The sequence below is a fragment of the Myotis brandtii genome, unplaced genomic scaffold (assembly GCF_000412655.1).
Source record: "Myotis brandtii unplaced genomic scaffold, ASM41265v1 scaffold100, whole genome shotgun sequence".
NCBI lineage: Eukaryota > Metazoa > Chordata > Mammalia > Chiroptera > Vespertilionidae > Myotis > Myotis brandtii.
Window position 1 is genome coordinate 749,271 of NW_005353326.1, and position 5,565 is coordinate 754,835.

Consider the following 5,565-nt stretch of genomic DNA (forward strand, 5'->3'; position numbering starts at 1 on the left):
TTTAAAAAATTTGGCTCTCAAAAGAAATTTCAATCGTTGTACTGTTGATATTTGGCTCTGTTGACTAATGAGTTTGCCGACCACTGGGCTAGGTCATGGGGACAAAAGTGATCAGTAGGCTGCCTGAGACTGCTGCTGGTGGTAGCCACCTGGTGCATGTAGCCTTCCTTTCTGCAGAAGCCATCCTTCTGGTCTCAGAAGTAGCCATCATAGGAACCCAGCTTGTGTTCAAATGCCCACTCATTATTTTCACCAGGCTGCCCCGCCCAGCTATACCCAAAAGAAATGCATGCATATGTACACCAAGAAATATGAAGAAGTTTTTTTCATCACTTCATCATTCACAATTGTCTCAAACAGGAAAAAAGAATCCAGCCACAGAAGAAGATATTTTTAAAAATAGCAGCACAATTTACCATAGCTAAGATTTGGAAACAGCCTAAGTGCCCATCAGCAGATGAATGGATTAGAAAACTGTGGTACATATATACAATGGAATACTACGCTGCTGTAAAAAAGAAGGAATTCTTACCATTTGCAACAGCATGGATGGAACTGGAGAGCATTATGCTAAGTGAAATAAGCCAGTCAGTGAAAGAAAAATACCACATGATCTCACTCATTTATGGATAATAAAGACCATTATAAACTGATGAACAAAAATAGATACAGAGGCAGAGCAGCATTGAACAGACTGTCAAACTACAGCGGGAAGGCTGGGGAGGGTTGGGAGGCGGGGGGGGCAGGTAAGAGATCAACCAAAGGACTTGTACGCATGCATATAAGCATAACCAATAAACACAAGAGAGGGTGGGTAGGGGAGGCTGGGGGAAGGTCAAGGGGGGGAAAAGGAGACAAATGTACTACTCTTTGTAATATTTTAAGCAATAAAACAAAATTTAAAAAAATAGTGGCATATTTATACAACGGAATACTGTCAGCAGTGAAAACATACAGACTACAACCATAGGCATAATGTGCAGGAATCTGACAGCCCTAATGCTGAGCAAAAGAAGCTGAACACAACAGAATATATACTGTGTGGTTCCATTTATATACAGGTCAAAAAAAAACAAACTGGTGAGACTAGGCTCAGGTATTTAGGAATGCAGGTGTAAGAAAAACAAGGAAACTGTTATTATAAAGTCAAGATGGTGGTTACCTAGAGGAAGTTATAAGGAGAAGGAAAGAGGGAGTTAGTAGGAGGGGCACAAGGATGCTTCTGGGGTACTGGATGCATTTTGTTTCTTCATCTGGGTAGGTTGGTGTTTTCTTAATGACTCTTTCAGCTTAAAAGTCTTGTTTTGTTAAATTTTCTGTATAGATGTTATTTTTCAAAATAAAATGTTTTAAGTGAGAAATTAAGGTTGCAATTACACAGATAGCACATAAAAGCAAAGCTTCAGCTTCTGAGGGCTCTACCGCTTCCCAGACATCTCTCGGTCCCCTGCCACCTCCAGTTTCCAAAATGCCCGGCCTGACCCCAGTGGCACCAACGTGGGCTCCTCAGGACACTCCCCCAGTAAAGCAGTGGCCTCTGAGGTGGCGGATAGCACGGGTCCGGCAGAGGAAAAACGCCAACTGTAGAACAAGGAGCGCAGGCACATGACCTCAGTAGGCATTGGGGGGATGTGGCAATTCTACACAGAAGATTCGTCTGGCCTCAAGGTTTGCCCTGTTCCAGTATTGGTTATGAGTCTTCTGTTCATCACTTCTGTATTTATGTTGCACATTTGGGGCAAGTACACTCCTTTATAGATTTGGCAATGTCCATCTGTCTGTCATCTGAAGAAGGAGAAAAAAAATCGATATATCTTGGACCAAAAGCATAATGATTTTCTGTTCATGAGAAAGAAATTTTCTGTAAGCTTACTGTTTTACAGGGAACTTAATGAGAATTGGTTTTAAGGATCAATTTTTTTGTATGGCTAATAAACTTTTTAATTCTTTTTTAAAAAATGTAAACCTTCAGGAATTAACAAATTTTTAATGTAACTTCTAAAAATATAAAATATCACTGAAATTAAAAAAATGGCAAACTAGACATAGTTGAAGAGAGAAATAGTGAAGTAGATGGCATGTTCAGTGAATTTATCCAGAAGGCAGCAGAGAAGATACAAAGATGGAAAATATAAAAGAGAGATTTAGAGACATGAGAGGATACGAGAGGGTCTAATCTGTGTCTATTTGAAATCTCTTAAAAAGCAAATGGTAAGAATTGATTTAGGAATGGCCACATACATTTAGAGAATTGTATATTAAGGAAATTTTCTAGAACTGATGAAAAATACAAATTTATAGATGGAGGAAGCACAACATATCCTACACCTAGATATGTTATGTGAAATTGAAGAATAGCAACAACAAAAAGAACACCTTGTAAGAACCTGAGAGAGAGGAGAAATTGCCTCTAAAGACATGTGGACTTCTAAACAACAGCAATGGAAGTGACTGTCGTAGCCTCCATGATGGCCTCCAGTAACCCTCGCCTTCTGAAATGTGTGCTTTTGTGCTGTCCCATCCTACACTAAACAGAGTTGCCCTGTGTGACCAAAAGTATATCGAGAAAGTAATGATGACAGGCTAGATTTAAATAGCATTGGCGCTTCCACCTGGGTCTATTGATTGCAAACTCTGGAAGCCTGTGGAGAGGTCCTCATGGAGAGAAACCTGCAAACCCAGCCAGCATTTGACTGCACCCTCAAAATAGATCCTGAAGCAAAACAGACCAGCCAATCTGCCCCCCAATTTCTGATTCACAGATACCATAGAACATTATATCTGTTAAACCACTAAGTTTTGGGGGGAAAAAAGGACACATATGTAATACCCTTTGTAATGCTTTAAGCAATAAAAAATAAAAAATAAAAAATAAAAAAATAAATAAAAACCACTAAGTTTTGACATAATTTGTTACACAGCAATAGGCCATCAATTCATTAGAATAGTAGCTACAAAATGTTGAGAGAAAATAAATGTTAACCTAGGATTAGGAATTTAACACCAAGGCCTGCTTTCAAGGAATTCTCAAGTATGTGCTTCAACGAGGAAATAATCCTACCTAGAAGGACTGCAGTGTGTGAGGAGGAATCATGAACAAACAAAACACTGACTATGAATTGCTAGGTTTGATCAAGCAATTGAATCGATACCCCTCCCCCGGGAACTGCCTTTTCAGGCCATTTCACTATGAACATTTCCTTTTGCTGAGACCACACTTTACTTACTGAGACCACATTTCATTATCTCTCCCCTCTGGACCTGCACAGAAAATTCTCCTCCCAAAAAGCCGGGCAAAAGTCCTTTAAAACCCGCTGACTCCCCTCACAGGGTGCTGGAGCCATCTGGGGCTCAGCCACCTGGTGTACGGATGATCCAATAAATTTGTAATCCCTCACCATTCTGGCCTCGTGCGTACCTCCTCCAGCCACCTAACATGGATGAATCCAAACAAACATCCATAACATGAAAAAACAGCATCTAATGTGTGAGGTTAAAGACGAAGTGAAACGCTCAGCAGTGTTAAGTTGGAAAGGGGTCATTAAAGCTAAAACGTTCTAAAGACCTTTTATTGCCTCAGAAATGGCCAAATATTAATTTAAGTCTTTGTTAACTTAGGCAAGTAGCCTCTCAGGGGGCAACAATGAAAGAATAGAGTCAGTGCATATAAATTTCAAGCCCATATGGAGAGAAAAGTAAATACAGGGAAAGATTAGTAAAACAAAATCTCCATTTAAAAAACAAGGCAAGAAAGAAGAAAAAAAAACAGAAAAAATGGTAAAAGTAGAAATAAAAATGATAGAAATAAGTCCAAATATATCAGTAATTACAGTAAAGACATGGGCTTCTCTACCACCTAAAAGACTTTGTCAGCTTGGACTTTTTAAAAAGACACTCCCCCTCCCCCAGCTCTGTGCTGTTTTCAGAAAACACACTTAAAATAATGGAATGCAAAGACTGTTAGAGCCAGAAAGGGGGAGGACCAATATTGGCCCAAAGAAAACTGGGATAATGGCATGAATATCTCACAGCAGGCAGAGAGGACCAACACTGATGGAGAAAGGCCTCCCCGGAGCTCACTGAACACACCTTCCCAGGTGCCTGCAATCTCCATAAAAGGTGACCTTCTCTTAAGCCATAAAAATCTTTCCACACGTTTCCATCAGCGTGTACCATACAGACCAAGGTCTCTGACTGCAAAACAATTCAATTAGTTAATATCACACAATAATTTTCTTATCCCTGTATCTTTGGAAAGAGAGTTTCTAAAGAACTTTAGCAAGGTGGCTGGATTTAAGATCAATATACAGTAATTTGGATTTTACACAGTAACCATTAGAAAACACTTTAAAAACAACAACACCTTCACAACAGCAACAAAACCATCCAAAGGACTGGGAACCAATCTAGAGAATGCCCAAAACCCGCATAAGTCATAAAAGCACTCACTCTGCCAAGAGTGCCATGAGGGGGGTACTGCCATCGCTTGAGCACGAGGGTTGCCGGCTTGGGCAAGCACAGAGACACGGTCTCAGAGTGAGGCTGGTGCCTCCCCAGGACCAGAAACCTCTCAGACCCCACCCAAGTGGCAGCCAGGCCAGGCCAGGATGCTCGTCCTGAGTGTGAACCCATGGTGGTTTCAGCCCAGCAGCGGTGGCTGCTACTGCCTGCAGGCGAGCCCAGTGACTCTGCCCCCATAGCCTGTCCACCTGCCCCACCCACCCAGCGTAGGAGCCACCGGGGACATGGGGGGAGGAGTGCGTCCTGGAGGCTCCACCAGCTCGCCAAGCTCACCTGTCGCGGTGAGAACAGGAGCGCACAGCTCTCCAACTCCCTGAGGGCCAGGGGTGCTGCAGGTAATGAAGGAGGCCCCTCAGTCCCCATCCTCAGGGGTGTTCACAGACTCAAGGCAAGGTCACAGGGGCCAGGACGCAACTCCCGGCAGGTAGTCCTAGCAGCTCAGTCTGCAGTACCTGGGCCACCACACCTGCCACATGCAGCAGCACCATCCTCACCAGAGCTGGTGATCACGCCACCCACTGCTGCTTCTAGTGAGTCTGCAACGAGTCTGAGGGACCAGAGGAGCGGGGCTCTCCCTGGGTGGGGATGGGCCCAGGCCAGGGGCGGGGCCAGGTGGCAGGGATCACCCTGAGGGGGCTGGGGCTGAGCCAGGCCCAGGGCAGGGCGCACTTGGCCCATAAGGTACTGGAGAGCTGACGGGCTGGTGTCGAGGGGCAAGGAGGTAGGTAGTGGCGATGTCCCTCAGGGACAGAGCGCTGGGATGCTGGGGCAAGTACAGCACGGAGAGAACTAGAGGCTCTTCAAGCGGAGGAGTGTCATGTGGCCTTAAACACCCCCTTTCCCGAACGTTTTCAAAAGGTACTGTTCCTAAAGCAGTTTCTGTCATTACCCAAGGGTCCTAAGGGGCGCCCAGGGCTGGACCATTAAACCTCATTTGTCCCCAGTCCTAGGGAACATGAGTCTGAGATGAGAGTGGGCCATCCCTCTGTTCCTTGGGGGTTCTGGGATGTGGGGAAGGAGAGGAGAGGAGAGGAGAGGAGAGGA